At 43.4% G+C, this 25,282-nt stretch overlaps 1 long non-coding RNA gene across 2 annotated transcripts in view; it reads right to left on the reverse strand.

The window, feature by feature from the left end:
- The window catches only part of LOC141076159 (uncharacterized), a 185,249-nt gene extending 174,035 nt beyond the window's left edge, over window positions 1-11,214 (reverse strand). The window contains exon 1 of one of the 2 annotated variants that reach the window (XR_012227428.1): window positions 10,747-11,214. This is a non-coding gene — a long non-coding RNA (uncharacterized lncRNA). The remainder of the gene's footprint in view (window positions 1-10,746) is intronic. The other variant, XR_012227427.1, reaches the window with a different exon arrangement.
- Window positions 11,215-25,282: the final 14,068 nt, after the last annotated feature.

A 25,282-nucleotide genomic window follows, 5' to 3' on the forward strand; every position in this document is an offset into this window, starting at 1 on the left:
TTTCGCCGCGGAAAAAAGCGCAGCATTAGCACAGCATGTGCGGAATGCCATAGCAATGCATGGGGGCGTTCTGTACACGATTTTTAAACGTTTTCGCGCCGAAACTCGCGGCAAAAACGCTTAAAAATCGCATCGTGGGCACACAGCCTTAAAAGAGTTTTTGCTGTAATGTCAAGGTTTTGTTTTTTTACTTGTTAACAGAAAAGTAGAAACAATGTGTTGAAAAATCTACATATTTATCAAAAGTGACAGTTCAGATAAATGGCACAGAAATTGAAAACTTTCCCAATGACTCAATTGTAAACTGTGTAAAAAACATTTGAGCCAGTAGATAATGAACACAAGCATTTTGTTGGAGATGGGGATCCACTTTTTAGGGCTTCTGCAGAAAGACAGCCCATGTCACTCTGCCTAGCAGGGAACTCTCTGGTGTTCATCCTTTTACCCTCACATCCGGGATCTGGCTTTCACACCAGAGGCCCTTGGGTTGGGGCCACAGACTTGATGTTAAGTTAAAGGGAATCTATTGGATGACTTTTGCTATCTAATCTGAAGACAAAAGGAGTTAGGGGCTGAGACACAGAATTCAGGGTGTCACTTGTGAAAGTTTGTGCGGTTTACTAACTGTGAAGGATTTATCACTATTATTATGCTTTGCTTAAATATCGCTATCTTATTCCGCAGCACTTTACATCATTATCATTGTTGTCCCCAATGGGACTCACAATCTACATTCCCTATCAGTATGTCATTGGAGTGTGGGAGGAAACCAGAATACCCAGAGGAAACCCACGCAAACACGGGGAGAACATACAAACTCCTTGCAGATGTTGTCCTTAGTGGAATTTGAACCCAGGATCCCAGCGCTGCAAGGCTGCAGTGCTAGCCACTACACAGGAAAAGTAACATCCATAGGGTTCGGCTAGGGAACTTGAGCCATGTTACAGGAAAGATCGCTTATCGATAAAACCATGAGCAGTGCTGACATTGTTGCTGTCTCCCATGCTGTCGCACCACCTGATGAGTCAGGTCAGTTACCGTAAGTATGTTACAGGATGCAGAATTCAAAAACACTATTTTCCAGTGTGCACTCATTTTATAGTGCAGGTTGTGGTGATATCAATGGTGTATAATGTTTTTTCCTACATAATAAGACATTTTTTGTATTTTGTTTGATGTTTTTGATTTATACATTTGGCCATCATCATATCTAATGTGGTCAGTGGAGAGGTTTTTTTTCTTACTGGTAAAACTGTGGCTTTGTTAAACAAAACCAACAGTAGTTAAATGTCTTTTTGTATAAGCACACTGCTGAGTAAGTCCCAACATGTCACATTTCTGGAGACCTGTGAGTGTAATATAGTGGGGTTTGGGACAATCACATTAGCAATGTCATGACTGCTTGCCACAATGGCTGCTTGTCCTTGACAGGCTACACCTTCCGCTGTACTGCTACAACACAGCTTGGGTCAAGTACTCAACAACACTTCTTGCTAGGACCCCTGTTGCTGCCTACACTGCATGCACTCATCTTGCCAACCAATGCTCACTGAGGATACATAGGGGAACCATTACCATTATTGATTACCTGAGAAATAAGTTTCTCTAGGTTACTGCTGGTGCTAAGGAGTTCTTCTGAGTTGACTATCTTGTTACTGACCTGGCATGTATGATAATCTCCTTTACCTTCTGATTCCTGCCCTAACTTTTTCCAGACTACCATTTTGAATTAACCTTGGTCCATCTGACTATGTTCTACTTCTGGCATTACATATGGAAATTCATAATCAGTTAGTTGCTGCAAACTGTGACTACTGATTGATTATGACATAGGGAATCTCTGCACCAAAGTCCAGATCACATAATAGGGGTACAATTGGGGTTCAGTTGTTAAAGCCATGGCATTCCTTAAATCCCACTCCTCTGCTAAGAACCAGGTCAAATCTATTGCAAACCAAGCGGTCCATAATTTTGTTTGGTTACACCTGATATTATGTTTGTCATGTACGTACTGTACAAGGATGCAAGTTATCCTTTGCTTTGCCCACTGTACAATGATACCGATACTGCTGTAAATGTTATTTATTCTGGGTTTAGTGGTGTTCTCCGCGCTTGAAATTGTTTGTAATCTCCTGTTAGACAGGTGACATGACGCATGGAATAACTGCATCTGACGTAACAATGCGTTAGGCGTTGGCAGTGTACAAGTGCATCTATACAATGGGCATGCATGAGGAGTTGGGCAGATGTCTCTTAATGTTACTTGACCCCCTTGTTTGCTAATGCTTTCTTCAGGAAGACAAAGAATGCAGAAGCGAATATTCGGCAAATCGCGGGACCAGAGGAGCCAAGCCATGCGGGACCGGGAAGCCATGCAGGGACCAGGGAGCCATGCATACAAAAGAGGGAGCCACACATAGCAGGACGGGGGGAGCCACATATAGCAGGACAGGACGGGGGGATCCACACATAGCAGGACAGGACGGGGGGGAGCCACACATAGCAGGACAGGATGGGGGAGCCACGCATAGCAGGACAGGGATAAGGGGACAATGCATATACTCGAGTCTATAAGCTTACCCAGTTTTCCGTGGCAAAATTAAGTGCCTCAGCTTATACTCGAGTATATACAGTATATTGCGGCTTCACTCTAATTCCATAGAATGAATGATTCTCTAAACAAGTTAAATACTTTGTTGTGACATAGAATCTATTTAGTATGTTGGCATGGAGTGATTTTTAGCATTAAAGGAGTTATCTGGGTCACTTGCTGGTTTTGCTTCCTGGTTCTTCTCAACATAATGAAAATTATTGCTTAGCCAATCTGGCTGAGGCAGATCATTTCATGTGTTTTGAAAGGGACGATAAAGTATAGACTGGCAATAGACCTGCAAAAAGTCAAAGTGTGAGCATCAGGAGATCAGTATGGCATTTTTTTTTTTTTTTTTTTTTTTACATTTTGAGCCTTTTTTACGTATCTATCGACCAGACAACCCCATTAATTTCTATGGCTTGTGTGAAGGCAGTTAGGGGCTTAGGGCTCTATATTAAAAATCAAGCCATCAAACCAGATAAAGGTTTCTTGCAAGATTACTACATGCACAATTTTGGACCTAATAGCAACACAAAGTTGGAGGAATATTTAAAAGAACCTAAAGTGGCAAGCTTATTGTAAAATACTCTACTATACTAATAGAAATTAATACACATAATTGACCTCTGTAATCACTACGTAGTTATTAATAAAACACTATATCCTACCACTTTAGGATACTAGAATGAGCTCATGATACTAAATTAATAATAAACAGCTGTCAATGACACTTCAGTGACCAGCAACACATGAGAAATGCATCCCAAATAAAAATTCCAAAGCAACTACTCCGAACTAACAAAATAATATCTATCCACTTTTGGATTTCCCTACATAGTAGTAGAATAGCACGATAAAATCGCTGTCCTAAAAGAGATCTGGACAATAATGTCCAACCCACAAAAAGCCCACAAACCCTGAGCATGTATATCATAACCATGTGATAGCATGTGATAGGAGGTCACATAGAACAGTTATCTAACCACTTCATATGACTTAATTCAGTATTAGAGGTATTAAAGAAGCCATCCCATGAACTTTTTTCCCTAAACATGTTTTATGTGTATTTAGTGTAATGTTGGTTTGTTAAGAAACTCGCTTTCTGCCGTCTTCCTCGGGATCCAGCATCATTTTGCTCCTATTCTCAGTAATGTCACCGCTCTTCAGAATCTCTGAGTCAGAAGTGTCAGAAGAAGTGTCAGAACAAAGATCCATATGCTTACATTGTAAAAGTCACTTCCGGGTCACACAGAGCACAGTGTGACCTGGAGAGTCTGAAGAGCGGTGACATCACTCAGGAGAAGGATCTATGGGATTCAGCGCCGTTATGTTCCTTTTCTTAGTAACATCACCACTCTTCAGACTCTCTGGCTCACTCTTTGCTCTCTTTGACAATGTAAGACTATGAAGGGTCATTCTGACACACCATAGGCTTACACTGTAAAATGTGCAGTGTGACCTGGAATGTCTGAAGAGCGGTGATGTCACTCAGGAGAGGGATCTCCAGGTTCCATTACCGTTCTGCTCCTCTTCTCAGTAATGTCACCGCTCTTCAGACGTTCTGGCTCGCTCTAGTCTCTCTTTTACAATGTAAGCCTATGAAGCTTTGTTTCGACACTCAATAGGCTTACATTGTAAAAGTCACATCCAGGTCATACAGAGCGCAGCGTGATCTGGAGAGTCTGAAGAGTGATGACATCACTCAGGAGAGGGGCAGAACCACACTGGATACTGGTGAAGGGGGCAGTAGGTAAGCATGTTAACACACTTGCACTGCTGTAAACGCACATATATACATATGTTGGGGAAAAAGTTCATGGGAGTGCTTCTTTAATATAGCGCCAAAAGGGCATAATAATGATGTCCCATATATAATACAAAAGTGCAATACTAAAACTTTTCGTTCTGGGTTTTTTACTAGCACACCAAGTTACTAGCATCCAGTTAAACCAATAATTTTCATTTTATATGTTGTTTGTAACCAGACTTTATAGAATAAAAGAGTAGAATATCTCACCAATGTCAAAATATAAGAGTCAAATATACTCTGTCTATTGATTCAACCACACAGATCTCGAGATCTACATGTACTGCTCAGCAGTCGCCTGGTCTGAGTCACTGTAGATCATGTGAGATTTTCCCTAAGGCCTCATACCCATTGGCAATTAAAAAAACGGTCCGATTTCTGGACTGGAAAAAAGGGTGGAGTGTTATGCCAGTGTCATGCGATTTTTATGCGATTTTTTTATTTTTCCATCCTTTTTTTTTTCCCAGCCACTCTTTTTCTACAGTCATTTACAGAACCATTTACAGTGTTCTATACCACAGAATGGTGATGTATCCGTTAAAAACGGATGGAAAACGGGTGGTCCGTTTTTGGTCCGTTTTTTTAATCGCATCCACTGACTTCTATTGGCGAAAATCGCTGCAAATCGCAGCATGCTGCGATTTTTTTCTCAGACCGATTTTGTCTCAGAAAAAAATCGCAAGTGAGATGTCACCCATTCACTAACATGGGTCAGAGTGCAATCCGATTAAAAATCGGATTGCAATAGTCCGATTTTAACGCCAGTGAGTATGAGGCCTAACACTGTGGATCTTTCCCTATTTACGACTTCTCTACAGAAAAAGGTACAGGGACATCTTTATAAGGCACGACTATTACGCATTATAAACTTTACTAAAAAAAATGAATAAAAAAACTCCCTCTTTATTTACTCTACACCCCTATAAATGTTTCACTACCATGGCTTCATTTTGGAGGATTTGATTGGCTGTTTTGCTGGTTTCTACTATAACTTTATAGCGAACAGCTGGAGGTTAATCATAGCATTAATTTCTATCCAGATGAGCCTTTGTGAAAGAGAGTTATACAAACTACTTTGTAAAGGTGAAAAGCAAGGAATTCTAAAAGAAGTTGGCCCATAAACATTTATTATCTATCCTCAGCAAAAGTGATAATGCATGATAGTGGCAAACCTCACTAATCATGAGATCAAGGGTTCATGCATCCCCTGCTTGGTTAAGAGGTATGCGCATGCGCAATGTCACTCCAATCAAAGTCAATGGGGCAGTACGGTGCAAGAGAGACCATGGCTTCATTACATGTGACAAGAGCCCCTGTTCTCATGATTGGCGGGGGACTCAGTGGTTGGACCCTCAAAAATCATATTTTTATCACCATTACTGTGTAAATAACTTGTTCATCCCCTTTTATCAGAAAGTTTTATTAGATATCAAGTAACCTAGAGCCTTACTGTATGCTACCTATCATACATCTACAAAAATCAAAAGAATCCAATGTGAGAGAGTAAAGGTACTGTCACATTTAGCGATGTACCAGCGATCCCGACCAGTGATATGACGCGGTCAGGATCGCTGGTGCATCGCTAAGTGGTCGCTAGTGAGCTGCCACACAGGCAGATCTCACCAGCGACATCGCGGGGGTCGGGGGTCGCTACTTACCTGTCAGACGAGGTGATCCTGACGTCCTCCCGCCCGCGTCCACGCGTCGCTCGTCTCCACAGCAGGAAGCCCCAGCAGGAAGCTGACGACGAGAAACGGCTCATGACGTTCTCGCGCGATCAGCGATAACCAGCGGGGGAGCGGTCGGAGGTAAGTATCAGACACAGCGATATCGCTAGCAATATCGCTATAACGTCACAAAATCAGTGACGTTATCGTGATATTGCTAGCGATATCGCTTAGTGTGACTGGCCCTTAAAGGAACAAGTGGTGTATACGGAGCCTGTATAGTTAAAACTAAGTTAATTTGGGTCAGTAATATAGCCCCATCTTGCGCCAACATATTGTGACTCTGTTGGTATGGAGCTATACCAGGGGTCCACAACATGTAGCTTGGGAGCCATGAATTGTGGCTTGCGACTGTCTGCCAGCTTGGTGCGGTAGCTCCAGGTCTAGCAAACAGGTATGAAAAGCACATCTCATCTGGTGAATCTTGTGAGTAGCCCTGCACAGAAGAACAGATCTGGAAGCAAATATACTGGTCTTAGGGGTTTAGAGATGTTTTAGGTGTGGTACGCTGGAGGATGGTACTACCTGTTAGAGGAGGTGCTCAAAGCTGGATGTGACAGTGTGTTGGGAGTCCTTGATGGGAGAATACTGAATGGGGGTATTGTGGGAAACCCCGGATCTCAGTGTACTGCTTTGGAGTGATTTCTGTGGAAAAGCTTTGGTTATTATTATGACACCTGTACGTTGGTTGACACTACTTTGAAGGAGATGGGAGCTGGATGGGGCTGGCAAAGTCTCTCAGTGCTGAATGTGGCTCGCGACCCTCTGTCTAAGCTCTCAAGGTCAGAAAGGTTGGGGACCACTGAGCTATACAATGCCTTAGAAGAGAGAACATACCCCTAATATAGCATCCAATGGAACATCATATTTTTTCTTATCTCCTGAGATCCACAAAGGGTAAGATGGCTCCATCTTGGCTTAAGATGTCTTGATGTTTCATGAGATGTTTGTAATATCTTTGGTGTGGTGCTTCATCTTGTGGTGCTATTTTTTTTATTCAGTTTCAAACAAACTAATGAAAACATCTTAATTTTCTGCAGTGATAAGGATTTATTTCCATAATTCTTTCCTAATGGCGTCCCAGTTGACTTCGATGATGCCATTTGCATGCAATATCAAGATGTCATCAATCAGGAAGGATGTCAGGAACACAGAACAATTTATTTAGAGGAAAAATATGAAAGAAAAAACAATTTGCAGCAGTGATAATGTATTGTCACATCCGAAACCAGTACCCTACTCACACTGGAAATATTTTCATACCAAACAGCATATTGACTGTGTTTCTAGGATTGCGACCTACCAGTTTGGCTATTTGCAAACGGAAGGTTTTTTTAAGGTGTTCGAAATTTACGAGTTTATGTGGAAACCGTTTCAGGAACAGTTCCTATTTGAGGAAGATATTGGAAGAATTTTGCTGTTCCTGAAGTGTTTCCTGAAGCAGATTTGAAGAGTTTTTAAAGCGCTTTTTTTCCAAAAGCATTCTTTGCAGCGTTTTGATTTCACAGTACCTATTTGGGAGCGATTTTCATAGATATACACTTCAAAGTGACATACACTTTCTATTTTTTCACCAGGCATTTTTCAAAACCTGAAGGGAAAAAACGTTAAAAAATCCATACATATGAACAGAAATGAGGACTATCATTGAACTGGTTAGGAAGAATCTTTCAAGTGCTTTTTGACTATTTTTGTAGCGTTTTTGGTGCGATTTTCCTAAAAACAATCCAGCCTTAGGCTACATTCACACATCCACATGAAATGACTAAGTGCTCTCTGATTTTTTCTCTGACAGCACTCGGACCCAATGAGTAGAGTGGACATAGTCACACATCCATTAAAATCACAGATCTGAGAGTTGTGACTCCAAGCATGTCCTACTCTGATCTGATTTTGCAGATCAGAATCGGCCATTAACGTCTATAAACATCTGTGAGACATGGATGGAAATTGGGAGGCTTCCGATTTGCTTACGTTTGGAATCCGTGTTTCATGGATTTGTTGCTTAGTGATATATTTAAAAAAAAAGGTGATCGTCTTGGGATCTTTTTTTTGGCTGGGAAGCAACCACACCTCTTCAGTGAAAAAAAACAAACAATCAGAAGAGCAAAAACAGATGCAACTAGAGTGACACGTGAGAAAAAAAGGTCCATTTCTCTTTGATGGTAACACTTATAAGAAGCACTTCCACCAATATTTTTTTAATTAAACGTGTGTACATATACACATGTAATGTAGTGTAAGTGTATTCATTTACTCATCTACCGCTGCTCTCTCCAGTGTCCAGCGCTGTTCTTCTTTGTGACGTCACCGCTTTTCATCTCCGGGTCACACTGCGCTCTGCGTGACCAGAAGTGACTTTTACAATGTTATGGAGTGCCAGAACGAGTTTTCGTAGACTTAGGCCTCTTTCACACGTCAGTTTTTTACAATCAGTCACAATCCGCCAGGTTTTGAAAAAAAACGGATCCGCAATTTTCTTTTGAGGATCCGTTTTTTTCCCCATTGACCTCTCTCTCTCTCTCTCTCTTTCTCTCTCTCCCTCTCTCTCTCTCTCTTTCCTTTAAAATTCTTCATTTGTCGGATCCGTCAAAAAAACGGACGGGTGCCATCCGTTGTCATCAGTACTACAACGGTTCCGCCATCCGTCCTTTTGGCGGATTATGACTGATGCAAAAAACTGAAGTGTGAAAGAGGCCTTACATCGCTAGAGACTTCCGGCTCACACAGAGGCCATAGAATGAGCCGGCTAACCGCAATCACAGTGACGTCACTGAGAAGCGAAGGAGGACGGTAGGTAGGTGAGTATATTAATACCCTCACACTACATTACATGCACATATACACATATTTAATGAAAAATATAAATAGGAGTGCTTTTTTAACATTCACACACTTAAGTCAATTTTTTACATCTCTGTGAAAAGGACCCTTTTTCTCTCCAGTTATCCGTTTTGGCTCCATTTTTTTTCTCATCCTTTTTAAAAAACTGAAGGAGATAAAATGTATCAACCTATATTTAACCATTGACTCATTAACAATGGTTTAGTGAAAAATAGATGAATCTTGGATGAAGTAAAAAGGTTGACTTCCATTTTTCATCCACGTTTAACCGATGAGCCCCGTTGATTTTAATTGCCGGGTCTGATTTACAAAATGGAGGAGTACAGGTCCTGCTCTGGGAGTCACGGATCGGACGCATGGATTCATTTCTAAATCCATGAAACTCTTTGGGGTCAGTGTGCGGTAAATTTTTTTTTAACGGACCTGTACAAGGGATGTATGAATGTAGCCTTACCGTAATACAACTTATGTGAATTTAAGAGGAATTTGGAGGATATTAGGTAATAGGTCGATACCGATAAATGTCATTGATGCATTGGCAAAATAAGACAAAGTGGCAAACGGTCATGTGAAATGTATTGACATTTACTTCAGCCATATATATTTTTTAGAATTTGACACATTGAATCAGCTTGATGAATGTTTTTGAAGTCAAAGAGCATCACATTAAGTCCTATGCATATGTGTCCATGTGCCTTTTCATTGATTAGTCCTTCTACTTATAAAGACAGGAAAGGGTTACCTTTTTTTCTCCTTTTTTTCCAATTGTTCTATGTGAAGCTATTTAAATTGCTGTACCAACCCAGTTCTCCTTGAAGAAGCTGTGATGCTGTGCAGTGTGTAGGAGTAGAAGACTAAGAGAATTGTAAGCGCTGAATATTATTCTAGTGACTTTTTTTAACTACTTTTTATGGTACATTAAGCTGGTTCCCCTTAAATTTGTCTGTTTCTCCACATTCACAGAAGTGATAAACGGGGACGGATCCATGTTGAGGCTAAAAATCCCACATGATCTGTATTGATACAGCATGGGCGGCTGTGGAACAGTGATCGGCATGGGAGATAGAAGTGTGGTTGGATCAATACATGGAATATTTGACTCTTTTTACATCTGAGAACACTTGCTATAACCACTCTGCACGCAATCTGAAAACTTTGTACCGCACGGTAATGACTATTAATGGAAGGGAGGGCAATTTAAGGAACCTGGTAGCGAACTAGCGTCCAATAATAGCATTGACCCTATGAATGAAACGTAAAGTAGATCCCGGTCTGTGTGAGAAAAGTGTGGTTACCCAGGGGTAACTTTACCAGGACACTCGATAGAGTAATGACATTCTTATATTAGTGGGACCCTATTGATAGGATACACTATGTATATATATATAGTGTGTACTATACAGATAAAGTGGCAAAATAATATACATATATATATATTTATCATTTTGCCAGTTTAGCTCTAAAGTTTTGCCATTCCCTGCATTACTATTTTTGCTTCTATTATTTTGTTATTTGTTATACTTTTACGGTAAGCCTGTGGATACAAAAAGGAAAAACAAATCCTCAACAAGGAAAACACACAAAAGAAACCACTTGCTAAGATTAATCTGCAATAGAAAGTTGTGCTGCTTCTCTCCAGTCACACCTGTACAAGAGCCAAGTGTCTGTGTGGTAACATGAGAGGAATGCCAGCACAATCCAGACATACCTTGACAAGACAAGGAGCCCTGAGGGCAGCACTAGTCAGGAGCAGCATGGGCATGCCTGTGCCTTACCTGCCGATCAGCCCAGGGACAGTCCGAGGGGTTCAGGACACAGAGAGAGCAGTCTAGGAGTGCTGCCAGGCTCCTCTCCAGTCCTCCCATTTTCCTAGACATGGACTGCTCCTCTCCCTGTGTATCAGGACAGCATGGGAATCTCCCCTCCTGCACCTCTCTCGCCTCCTGTGTGCCACTCTCCACACACCTGCCTTTATAGACTCTCATGCCCCCGCAGGCTCGTCTCATTTCTTGCCAGTAGTCTGCCCACAGCTCCTCTCCCTCCCACTTCTTCCTCTATGTCACATGGCAAGTGATCAAGTGGGGCGCCACTGCTTCTCCCTTTTCTGAGCAGCCCACACATGAAATTCCACCCACGCTAGGCAGCCTGACAAAAAAACACTGTCACCTGACCAAAGCACTACCTCTGCCACCTCTCTCCTGTACCCAGCGGTGGACCCACCTGTCATCACAAACACTCTCTGCCTCCATCCCACCCAGCAGCACTCTCCTCACTCCTGCCTCCTCCCAGCCAAGGCTGAAAACATCCACACAAAAGCATTCTTCAGTGTGCAAGGCAGCTCAGGGGGAGGGGGCATGGTGGGACCCCACAGAGTCTAATATTAGGACTGAAATGCATTGTGCCAGTAATATCAATGTATCTGTATGGCTGTGATGCATGTGCTGGGGTGGGAGTGAGGGCAGGGAAGCACAGGACATACACTATCTACTGTGATCTGAGGGGGCAGGCAGGGAAGCACAGGACATACACTATCTCCTGTGATCTGAGGGGGCAGGCAGGGAAGCACAGGACATACACTATCTCCTGTGATCTGAGGGGGCAGGCAGGGAAGCACAGGACATACACTCTCTACTGTGATCTGAGGGGGCAGGCAGGGAAGCACAGGACATACACTCTCTACTGTGGTCTGAGGGGGCAGGCAGGGAAGCACAGGACATACACTCTCTACTGTGATCTGAGGGGGCAGGCAGGGAAGCACAGGACATACACTCTCTACTGTGGTCTGAGGGGGCAGGCAGGGAAGCACAGGACATACACTCTCTACTGTGATCTGAGGGGGCAGGCAGGGAAGCACAGGACATACACTCTCTACTGTGATCTGAGGGGGCAGGCAGGGAAGCACAGGACATACACTCTCTACTGTGATCTGAGGGGGCAGGCAGGGAAGCTCAGGACATACACTCTCTACTGTGATCTGAGGGGGCAGGCAGGGAAGCACAGGACATACACTCTCTACTGTGATCTGAGGGGGCAGGCAGGGAAGCACAGGACATACACTCTCTACTGTGATCTGAGGGGGCAGGCAGGGAAGCACAGGACATACACTCTCTACTGTGATCTGAGGGGGCAGGCAGGGAAGCTCAGGACATACACTCTCTCCTGTGATCTGAGGGGGCAGGCAGGGAAGCACAGGACATACACTCTCTACTGTGATCTGAGGGGGCAGGCAGGGAAACACAGGACATACACTCTCTACTGTGATCTGAGGGGGCAGGCAGGGAAGCACAGGACATACACTATCTCCTGTGATCTGAGGGGGCAGGCAGGGAAGCTCAGGACATACACTCTCTACTGTGATCTGAGGGGGCAGGCAGGGAAGCACAGGACATACACTCTCTACTGTGATCTGAGGGGGCAGGCAGGGAAGCTCAGGACATACACTATCTCCTGTGGTCTGAGGGGGCAGGCAGGGAAGCACAGGACATACACTCTCTACTGTGATCTGAGGGGGCAGGCAGGGAAGCACAGGACATACACTCTCTACTGTGATCTGAGGGGGCAGGCAGGGAAGCACAGGACATACACTCTCTACTGTGATCTGAGGGGGCAGGCAGGGAAGCACAGGACATACACTCTCTACTGTGATCTGAGGGGGCAGGCAGGGAAGCACAGGACATACACTATCTCCTGTGATCTGAGGGGGCAGGCAGGGAAGCACAGGACATACACTCTCTACTGTGATCTGAGGGGGCAGGCAGGGAAGCACAGGACATACACTCTCTACTGTGATCTGAGGGGGCAGGCAGGGAAGCACAGGACATACACTATCTCCTGTGATCTGAGGGGGCAGGCAGGGAAGCTCAGGACATACACTCTCTACTGTGATCTGAGGGGGCAGGCAGGGAAGCACAGGACATACACTATCTCCTGTGATCTGAGGGGGCAGGCAGGGAAGCACAGGACATACACTATCTCCTGTGGTCTGAGGGGGCAGGCAGGGAAGCACAGGACATACACTATCTCCTGTGGTCTGAGGGGGCAGGCAGGGAAGCACAGGACATACACTATCTCCTGTGATCTGAGGGGGCAGGCAGGGAAGCACAGGACATACACTCTCTACTGTGATCTGAGGGGGCAGGCAGCTGGCACAACCTACATCCTTTACTGGGCTCACTATAGGAAGTGGTTGTTTTCTAAGTAACTGAGAGGTAGCTTTTATTTCGGTTCATATAAATAAAACTTAATCACTGAATAATATGAAGGTATACAAAAATATATTAGACTTTGTTTTAGAATACGTTTCCGTCTTCCAACGCTCTATTTGCTGTCAGTGAATGGGAACCTGCTTGTTTTCACATACAAATTAAAAACTATATGAATCTGAGTCCGGGTTCATGTGTTTCTTGCATTCAGATCGAGAATGGCTACACCATAACCTGTAGTGTTACTGGAGCGCCTGCCGGGGCTGTGGGGTAACTCGGTACCGGGCCGGTTCTTAAGGGGCATGAAAATGATGACTAAAAGGGGAATAAAGTTTATAAGACGCGTGACACCACCTGTGGTATTCGGCAAGTAAAGTGTTAGGTTGGGTTCACAGTTGGGGCTGTGTCCGCAACGTTTCATCCGCATAAATCCGCATGCATCCTGTGTACATATCTTTATCATGGTGTACGCAGGGACATGCAGATGCGTACGCATGCATCGTTTCGCGGTGTGCGGCAGGGCGCGGCTAATGCAGCATGTTGCATTTTTTGAGGCGTCAAATATGCACGGCCATACGCATGCGGACGCTTGCAGATGGAGTGCGTCAAAATAACGCATTACAGTCTATGGTAACGCATAGGTACCGCAAGGGCATGCATACTCTTGTGTTTGAGTACGCATGCGTATTTCTGAGCAAACATGTCCAGGAACCCTGATTGAAGAAGCCTGTGAGGCGAAACGGCGCTGTCTGGGTGGCTGTGATAGACCACACCAGTACCTGTATCATATGTAAGTTCAGGAGATCATTATGCCTATAGATGACTAGTGTTTTATATGCGGCAACATAATGAGATTTAAGTGGCTAGCAGTTTTTCATGCAGCAAGTGAATGAACATTCCTAATGAAACTGAATCACCTGTTTTTCTCTCAGTTGTGACTTGGTAGGTGCACTGAATATAGGACTGTGCTTTTCAATACGGTGGCTAGCATTTATTTGCAGCAGGCAACTATTGGCACCTTTTTTATGCACTTTTCCTGCATATTTTGCACACAAAATCAATTTTATTGCATTAAGTACTTTATTTTTCTGAGATATAGGTGACTGGAATTTATATGAAATAAGTGAATGCTCATTCTGAGTGGCGTTATACGCCATTTTTTCAACAGTGGATTTTTGTGCATTTAATAAAAGGCTGTGCCTTTTTTCAATAGGGTGGCTAGCATTTTATATGCAGCAGACAATTATTGGCACCTCCTTGCATGTAGCACTTTTTCATTGTGAATTTTGCACATAATCTGTCTATTACATTAAGCATTTTATTACAATTTTTGCAATCTATCAAACAATACGTTTTTGATTGCATGAGTTTTATGGTGTTTTCCTGTCATATTTTCTGATATGGTTTCTGGTCTGTGTATTATCATGGCATTTTGTGCATATTCTCTTGTTTATTTTATGTACTGAGTAAATAATAAATTAATTTTGAAGAAATTTTATTATCATGCTTTTGCCTCTTTTTCTGCCATTTACTAATGGTAGTTATGGTTTATGAATAATTTTTGAGGTGGTATTTATATATCTTGGACATTTTTTTGATATGTATAAAAATGTCCAGGAACTGGTTTAATCCACCCCCCCACACAAAGCTGTATAAAAAGACTAGCTGAAGAGCCCGGCGCTGACCGGGCATAGTAAGTAACTATGGTTAGTTATAACAAATTATAACGATTATATCTATATATATATAAAGCTGAGTGTATAGCCCCGCCCACTCAGCATAGCCACATTCACTATAATATCCGACATCGTCCCGTCAGCCAGAGCTTTCGGACTACTACCCCTAATATCCCACATTGTCCCGTCAGCCAGAGCCACCGGACTACTACAACTAACATTCCACATCGTCCCGTCAGCCAGAGCCACCCGACTTTTATCTCTAATATTCCACATCATCTCGTCAGAGCCACCGGACTACTACCCCTAATATTCCACATCATCTTGTCAGAGCCACCGGACTACTACCCCTAATATCCCACGTCATCCCGTCAGCCATAGCCACCAGACAACTACCACTAATATCCCACATCATCCCATCAGCCAGAGCCACCGAACTACTACCACTAATATTCCACATCAACCCGTCAGAGTCACCGGACTACTGCCCCTAATATCCCACATCATCCCGTCAGAGCCACCGGACTACTACCCCTAATATCACACATCATCCCGTCAGCCATAGCCACCAGACAACTACCACTAATATCCCAAATCATCCCATCAGCCAGAGCCACCAGACTACTCCCCCTAATATCCCACATCATCCCGTCAGCCAGAGCCACCAGACTACTACCACTAATATTCCACATCATCCCGTCAGAGCCACCTGACTACTACCCCTAATATCCCACATCATCCCGTCAAAGCCACCGGACTACTACCCCTAATATCCCACATCATCCCATCAGCCAGAGCCACCGGACTACTACCCTTAATATCCCACATCATCCCATACCGGGGATCCCTTTAAGAGAGGCCTGGCATCAGAACCAGAACACTGAGTGGATTTGCCCTGACCTTCCTACCAATGATCCCTTTAATAGAAGCTTGGGGTGAGAATCAGAGCGCTGAGGGATTCACCCTAATTTTCATAATGGAGATGCCTTTAAGAGAGGCCTGGGGTCAGTCCCAGAGCACAGAGTGGATTTGCCCTCACTTCTATACCGGGGATCCCTTTAAGAGGGACCTGGGGTCAGTACCAGAGCGCTTAGTGGAATTGCCCCCCTTCCATACTGGGGATCCCTTTAATAGAAGCCTGGGGTCAGAATCAGAGCTCTGAAGGATTTGCCCTACCAAAGCACAGAGTGTATTTGCCCTCACTTCTGTATTGGAGTTCCCTGTAAGGGGCCTGAGGTCAGAATCAGAGTGCTTAGTGGAATTGCCCTAACTTCCATACCGGGGATCCCTTTAAGAGAGTCTGGAATCAGTATCAGAGCGCTGAGTGAATTTGCCCTGACTTGCATACCAATGATCCCTTTAATAGAATCGTGGGGTCAGAATCAGAATGCTGAGGGATTTGCCCTAACTTCCATACAGGAGATCCCTTTAAGAGAGCCTGGGGTCAGTACCAGAGCATTTGAAGGCAATTGCCCTGACTTCCATACTGGGGATCCCTTTAAGAGAGGCCTGGGGTCAGTACCAGAGCGCTTAGTGGAATTGCCCTCACTTCTGTACCGGGGATGCCTGTAAGAGGGGCCTGGGGTCAGAATCAGAGTGCTTAGTGGAATTGCCCTCATTTCCATACCGGGGATCCCTTTAAGAGGGAACTGGGGTCAGAACCAGAGCACTGAATGGAATTGCCCTAACTTCCATACCAATGATCCCTTTTTGAGAGACTGGGGTCAGAACCAGACACTTTTCCAGGATGTCAACTGACGCCTTCACCACCTGGAAGCCGACCTTCAGAGACCGGCACAACAATTTTTTTAATGCTATAGAGCGAGGCATATCGGAACACCTTACACCTGATCTCCAGCTGAATGTGATGCAAGCCTCCAATGCTGCTTACATTCAGGCTATGCAGCAGACTCGGTACTTACAGTAGCCACACATGGCATATCCGCCTGTTCCACCACTAACCCACTTCATATCTTTACTGAGTTCTGCTGCATACAATTGTACCGCCACGCCCAGTCTTGCTGCACATCACGATACCACCACCACCATGCCAGGTCCTGCTGCTGAAGGCCAGTCCACCGCCACCACCATGCCGGGTTCTGCTGCTGAAGGCCAGTCCACTGCCACCACCATGCCAGGTCCTGCTGCTGAACGCCAGTCCACCGCCACCACCATGCCAGTTCGTGTGAGTCTCTCACATGAAAACCTGGCACTGCCATGGCACTGGGACTGGAGTATGCAGCTGCATAGAAATACATGTAGCTGCACGCTCTGGTCTGAGCGTCGGCGGCAGTACCAGGTTTTTATGCGAGAGACTCGCATGAGAATCGTGCGAGTCTCTCCCAAGTATATGCCTTCACAGTTAGTTCTGCTAGACCTGGTTACAGCTTTGAGGCATTGATTTTGTTTTGCTACTTGTTTATCCTCTTTTCTGAACTTGGCTTGTATTTTGACGATCCGCTTGCTTTCCAATTTTCTCTGTTTGCTTTTTTCTCCATTTACGAGAAATACGCATGACACTCGGACCGAACTCGCATAAAAGTCTTATCAAAATAATCAGTCTGTTTTTCTCGTGTGTTGAAAATACTGATGTCTGAATGATTCCTGAGGCTCATTCATCAGGTGAAATTTTGTTTCTGAAGGATTAAAAACCATTGTACTTGGCAGCACATCATCCCGTGTAAACAAGACCTGGATAGCTCTCACACCTATGATAGTCTATTGGGCCATTCACATGTCCGTGATCTTTTGTGGACTGAGCAGTTTATTCAAAATCACACAGAGTCTCAGTTCAGAATCTGCAATGCAACTATCTATGGGTCCTTGGAAAAATCGGAGAGCACTTGGATGACATCGTAGTGTGGTCTGATTTTTACAGACTGTGACTTAGGAGAAGGTAGGGAAACTTTTTTTTTCTACATGTAAGAAAAAAACTGATGAGACTCGAACCAAATTCTGATCAGTATAATCGGTCCCTTTTTCTTGTACTTGAAAAAAACGAACAACGCCTTACTAATGTTCTGTTCACATAGGAAATTTGATTGCCTGTCTAAACAAGTGATAAAAAAGTAGCGTATTTGAGGTTGTTTAACACAACATTGGGGCAAATGTGTATACTATTAATCCAAATTTCAAACTGTCAGCAGTGAAAAAATGTTGGGTTGTTTCAAATGTTTTGCTACTAGAATGGCTGTTGCTCCATTTGTTTAAATATAATAAATCTTGTCTCTTTCCATCAGCTGTCTCTTTGGCAATATCCAGAGGCTAGGAAGGATAGTCTTGATTTTTAAGGCTGGAGACAACTGTTTCCCATTCCATGATGTAATTAACCATGACTTGTACTAGTTCACCTTCCAGGATATTTTTTATAACAAGATGTAATGTAAGAATCATATATACGATGGGTAAGGCTGGAGTCACACACAAGGTAGAATAATACAGACCGTATTTTACGTCCGTAATATGCATAAATCATCCCTAAATAGTGCTCCGTATGTCATCTGTTGTCAGGGTGTGGCCGCGTATTTTTCTCATGTAAGCATCCGTATGGCATCCGTATACCGTTTTTTTCTCGCAGGCTTGCAAAACGGACAAATAATGGAGCCCAATGACAGGTTTTCAATTCCAAACGAAAGAATAGATATATACACATAGAATACATATATATATATATATATATATATACAGTGGGGCAAAAAAGTATTTAGTCAGTCAGCAATAGTGCAAGTTCCACCACTTAAGAAGATGAGAGGCGTCTGTAATTTACATCATAGGTAGACCTCAACTATGGGAGACAAACTGAGAAAAAAAAATCCAGAAAATCACATTGTCTGTTTTTTTTCATTTTATTTGCATATTATGGTGGAAAATAAGTATTTGGTCAGAAACAAAATTTCATCTCAATACTTTGTGATATATCCTTTGTTGGCAACGACAGAGGTCAAACGTTTTCTGTAAGTCTTCACAAGGTTGCCACACACTGTTGTTGGTATGTTGGCCCATTCCTCCATGCAGATCTCCTCTAGAGCAGTGATGTTTTTGGCTTTTCGCTTGGCAACACGGACTTTCAACTCCCTCCAAAGGTTTTCTATAGGGTTGAGATCTGGAGACTGGCTAGGCCACTACAGGACCTTGAAATGCTTCTTACGAAGCCACTCCTTCGTTCCCCTGGCGGTGTGTTTTGGATCATTGTCATGTTGAAAGACCCAGCCACGTTTCATCTTCAATGCCCTTGCTGATGGAAGGAGGTTTGCACTCAAAATCTCACGATACATGGCCCCATTCATTTTTTCATGTACCCGGATCAGTCGTCCTGGCCCCTTTGCAGAGAAACAGCCCCAAAGCATGATGTTTCCACCACCATGCTTTACAGTAGGTATGGTGTTTGATGGATGCAACTCAGTATTCTTTTTCCTCCAAACACGACAAGTTGTGTTTCTACCAAACAGTTCCAGTTTGGTTTCATCAGACCATAGGACATTCTCCCAAAACTCCTCTGGATCATCCAAATGCTCTCTAGCAAACTTCAGACGGGCCCGGACATGTACAGGCTTAAGCAGTGGGACACGTCTGGCACTGCAGGATCTGAGTCCATGGTGGTGTAGTGTGTTACTTATGGTAGGCCTTGTTACATTGGTCCCAGCTCTCTGCAGTTCATTCACTAGGTCCCCCCGCGTGGTTCTGGGATTTTTGCTCACCGTTCTTGTGATCATTCTGACCCCACGGGCTGGGATTTTGCGTGGAGCACCAGATTGAGGGAGATTATCAGTGGTCTTGTATGTCTTCCATTTTGCTAATTATTGCTCCCACAGTTGATTTCTTCACTCCAAGCTGGTTGGCTATTGCAGATTCAGTCTTCCCAGCCTGGTGCAGGGCTACAATTTTGTTTCTGGTGTCCTTTGACAGCTCTTTGGTCTTCACCATAGTGGAGTTTGGAGTCAGACTGTTTGAGGGTGTGCACAGGTGTCTTTTTATACTGATAACAAGTTTAAACAGGTGCCATTACTACAGGTAATGAGTGGAGGAAAGAGGAGACTCTTAAAGAAGAAGTTACAGGTCTGTGAGAGCCAGAAATCTTGATTGCTTGTTTCTGACCAAATACTTATTTTCCACCATAATATGCAAAGAAAATGAAAAAAAAAACAGACAATGTGATTTTCTGGATTTTTTTTTCTCAGTTTGTCTCCCATAGTTGAGGTCTACCTATGATGTAAATTACATACGCCTCTCATCTTTTTAAGTGGTGGAACTTGCAGTATTGCTGACTGACTAAATACTTTTTTGCCCCACTGTATATATTTATACATATACATGTCATTGAGACACATATATATTTATATATTTATATTTCACAGAGTTCTTCATAGCAGAATAGCCGCTAATTCAATTGCCGGCTTCTGTCAAATCATTCCCCAACCTGCCATGAAATGACACATGGTTTACATACAGTAAACCATTTCATTTCATGTTTTTTGTTATATGTCCCTGACTAATAATTAGATGAGGGTTTGTGTGCCAAATTTGGGAGGTGTAGGTGTTAATTTAAGAGGTTAATTCGTTGTAAAAAAATGTGTGGGCTCCCGCTGTAATTTGTCAACCAGAGAGGTAAAGCAGGTGTGTGAGGGCAGATTTTAATAGCCATGAGAGAGACCATTGTTTTTGGCCCCCCGGCTACAAAAATCTGCCCCCAGACACCCCAGAAATGGCGCATCTATAAGATGTGCCAATTCTGGCACTTATCCTCTCTATTCCCATTGCCCTGTAGCGGTGGCGAATAGGTTAATATAACAAAGGGTTAATGTCACCATTCGATTGTAAGGTGACATTAAGCCAATTAATAATGGAGAGGTGTCAATAAGACACCGATCCATTATTAACCCTATACTAAGAAAGGGTTAAAAACCACACACAGACATTAATTAAAAAGTCTTTTAATGAAATAAATACACCAAGTTTTTGACAAATTTTTATTACTCTGGTAATCCAAAATAAAACCATGACCTGCAACAAAAATAACATAAAAAATCACCAATATCCTTATCTCTCCTCTGTTCAGTCATGTCCCACGCTGCAATCCATCAGAAGGGGTTAAATAGTTTACAATGAGGAGTGGTGCTAATGCGACCAGCCTCACTGTAATCTACTACAAAATGAATTGATTCAGCTCTGCGCAGCCTCAGTGGCTTCCTGTAGATCTAATTACCGTGGGAAAGTTTCTGACTTTTTTCACACGGTCATTAGTAGGCTGCGGGGAGTCCCATATATAATGGGCCCCATTTGTAATGCTCCAGTGTATACTGGGCCCCTTAGATGCTGCTCCAGTGTCTGATCGGCCCCATTTACAATGCTCCAGTACATGATGGGCCTCGTTTAAAAGAATCGCATGCCACTCGTTTTGTACTCACATGACACTTGTCCTTTTTTTCGGTCCTGATATTGGAACGTTTTTTTCTCACATATGGGTATGAACCCTTAGTCATAGAATGAGAAGTGTAACCTGATACCTCACTTTGCTGGCAATTTATTTTAATTTGAACAGGACAAATTTTAACTTTTCTTCAGTGGATGATAAGTTAAAAAGAATCTGTCAGCAGGGTTTTACTATATTATCCGAAAGAAGCATGATATAGGAGCAGAGCACCTGCCTGCATTGGTGTGTCACTTACTGCGCTGCTTAGAAATACATGTAGCTGCACGCTCTGGTCTGAGCGTCGGCGGCAGTACCAGGTTTTTATGCGAGAGACTCGCATGAGAATCGTGCAAGTCTCTCCCAAGTATATGCCTTCACAGTTAGTTCTGCTAGACCTGGTTACAGCTTTGAGGCATTGATTTTGTTTTGCTACTTGTTTATCCTCTTTTCTGAACTTGGCTTGTATTTTGACGATCCGCTTGCTTTCCAATTTTCTCTGTTTGCTTTTTTCTCCATTTACGAGAAATACGCATGACACTCGGACCGAACTCGCATAAAAGTCTTATCAAAATAATCAGTCTGTTTTTCTCGTGTGTTGAAAATACTGATGTCTGAATGATTCCTGAGGCTCATTCATCAGGTGAAATTTTGTTTCTGAAGGATTAAAAACCATTGTACTTGGCAGCACATCATCCCGTGTAAACAAGACCTGGATAGCTCTCACACCTATGATAGTCTATTGGGCCATTCACATGTCCGTGATCTTTTGTGGACTGAGCAGTTTATTCAAAATCACACAGAGTCTCAGTTCAGAATCTGCAATGCAACTATCTATGGGTCCTTGGAAAAATCGGAGAGCACTTGGATGACATCCTAGTGTGGTCTGATTTTTACAGACTGTGACTTAGGAGAAGGTAGGGAAACTTTTTTTTCTACATGTAAGAAAAAAACTGATGAGACTCGAACCAAATTCTGATCAGTATAATCGGTCCCTTTTTCTTGTACTTGAAAAAAACGAACAACGCCTTACTAATGTTCTGTTCACATAGGAAATTTGATTGCCTGTCTAAACAAGTGATAAAAAAGTAGCGTATTTGAGGTTGTTTAACACAACATTGGGGCAAATGTGTATACTATTAATCCAAATTTCAAACTGTCAGCAGTGAAAAAATGTTGGGTTGTTTCAAATGTTTTGCTACTAGAATGGCTGTTGCTCCATTTGTTTAAATATAATAAATCTTGTCTCTTTCCATCAGCTGTCTCTTTGGCAATATCCAGAGGCTAGGAAGGATAGTCTTGATTTTTAAGGCTGGAGACAACTGTTTCCCATTCCATGATGTAATTAACCATGACTTGTACTAGTTCACCTTCCAGGATATTTTTTATAACAAGATGTAATGTAAGAATCATATATACGATGGGTAAGGCTGGAGTCAGACACAAGGTAGAATAATACAGACCGTATTTTACGTCCGTAATATGCATAAATCATCCCTAAATAGTGCTCCGTATGTCATCTGTTGTCAGGGTGTGGCCGCGTATTTTTCTCATGTAAGCATCCGTATGGCATCCGTATACCGTTTTTTTCTCGCAGGCTTGCAAAACGGACAAATAATGGAGCCCAATGACAGGTTTTCAATTCCAAACGAAAGAATAGATATATACACATAGAATACATATATATATATACACTCACTGGCCACTTTATTAGGTACACCTGTCCAACTGTGTGTTAAGACTTAATTTCTAATCTGCCAATCACATGGCGGCAACTCAGTGCATTTAGGCATGTAGACATGGTCAAGACAATCTCCTGCAGTTCAAACCGAGCATCAGTATGGGGAAGAAAGGTGATTTGAGTGCCTTTGAACGTGGCATGATTGTTGGTGCCAGAAGGGCTGGTCTGAGAATTTCAGAAACTGCTGATCTACTGGGATTTTCACGCACAACCATCTCTAGGGTTTACAGAGAATGGTCCGAAAAAGAAAAAAAATCCAGTGAGCGGCAGTTCTGTGGCCGGAAATGCCATGTTGATGCCAGAGGTCAGAGGAGAATGGGCAGACTGGTTCGAGCTGATAGAAAGGCAACAGTGACTCAAATTGCCACCCGTTACAACCAAGGTAGGCAGAAGAGCATCTCTGAACGCACAGTGCGTCGAACTTTGAGGCAGATGGGCTACAGCAGCAGAAGACCACACTGGGTACCACTCCTCTCAGCTAAGAACAGGAAACTGAGGCTACAATTTGCACAAGCTCATCGAAATTGGACAGTAGAAGATTGGAAAAACGTTGCCTGGTCTGATGAGTCTCGATTTCTGCTGCGACATTCGGATGGTAGGGTCAGAATTTGGCGTAAACAACATGAAAGCATGGATCCATCCTGCCTTGTATCAACGGTTCAGGCTGGTGGTGGTGGTGTCATGGTGTGGGGAATTTTTTCTTGGCACTCTTTGGGCCCCTTGGTACCAATTGAGCATCGTTGCAACGCCACAGCCTACCTGAGTATTGTTGCTGACCATGTCCATCCCTTTATGACCACAATGTACCCAACATCTGATGGCTACTTTCAGCAGGATAATGCGCCATGTCATAAAGCTCGAATCAACTCAGATTGGTTTCTTGAACATGACAATGAGTTTACTGTACTCAAATGGCCTCCTCAGTCACCAGATCTCAATCCAATAGAGCATCTTTGGGATGTGGTGGAACGGGAGATTCGCATCAGGGATGTGCAGCCGACAAATCTGCGCCAACTGTGTGATGCCATCATGTCAATATGGTCCAAAATCTCTGAGGAATGCTTCCAGCACCTTGTTGAATCTCTGCCATGAAGAATTGAGGCAGTTCTGAAGGCAAAAGGGGGTCCAACCCCTTACTAGCATGGTGTACCTAATAAAGTGGCGAGTGAGTGTATATATATATATATATACAGTGCCTACAAGTAGTATTCAACCCCCTGCAGATTTAGCAGGTTTGATAAGATGCAAATAAGTTAGAGCCTTCAAACTTCACACAAGAGCAGGATTTATTAACAGATGCATAAATCTTACAAACCAAAAAGTTATGTTGCTCAGTTAAATTTTAATAAATTTTAAACATAAAAGTGTGGGTCAATTATTATTCAACCCCTAGGTTTAATATTTTGTGGAATAACCCTTGTTTGCAATTACAGCTAATAATTGTCTTTTATAAGACCTGATCAGGCCGGCACAGGTCTCTGGAGTTATCTTGGCCCACTCCTCCATGCAGATCTTCTCCAAGTTATCTAGGTTCTTTGGGTGTCTCATGTGGACTTTAATCTTGAGCTCCTTCCACAAGTTTTCAATTGGGTTAAGGTCAGGAGACTGACTAGGCCACTCCAACACCTTGATTTTTTCCCTCTTGAACCAGGCCTTGGTTTTCTTGGCTGTGTGCTTTGGGTCGTTGTCTTGTTGGAAGATGAAATGACGACCCATCTTAAGATCCTTGATGGAGGAGCGGAGGTTCTTGGCCAAAATCTCCAGGTAGGCCGTGCTATCCATCTTCCCATGGATGCGGACCAGATGGCCAGGCCCCTTGGCTGAGAAACAGCCCCACAGCATGATGCTGCCACCACCATGCTTGACTGTAGGGATGGTATTCTTGGGGTCGTATGCAGTGCCATCCAGTCTCCAAACGTCACATGTGTGGTTGGCACCAAAGATCTCGATCTTGGTCTCCTCAGACCAGAGAACCTTGAACCAGTCTGTCTCAGAGTCCTCCAAATGATCATGAGCAAACTGTAGACGAGCCTTGACATGACGCTTTGAAAGTAAAGGTACCTTACGGGCTCGTCTGGAACGGAGACCATTGCGGTGGAGTACGTAACTTATGGTATTGACTGAAACCAATGTCCCCACTGCCATGAGATCTTCCCGGAGCTCCTTCCTTGTTGTCCTTGGGTTAGCCTTGACTCTTCGGACAAGCCTGGCCTCGGCACGGGAGGAAACTTTCAAAGGCTGTCCAGGCCGTGGAAGGCTAACAGTAGTTCCATAAGCCTTCCACTT

This window comes from Dendrobates tinctorius, unplaced genomic scaffold (genome assembly GCF_039654945.1).
Source record: "Dendrobates tinctorius isolate UK_male_01 unplaced genomic scaffold, ASM3965494v1 ptg000391l, whole genome shotgun sequence".
Lineage (NCBI taxonomy): Eukaryota > Metazoa > Chordata > Amphibia > Anura > Dendrobatidae > Dendrobates > Dendrobates tinctorius.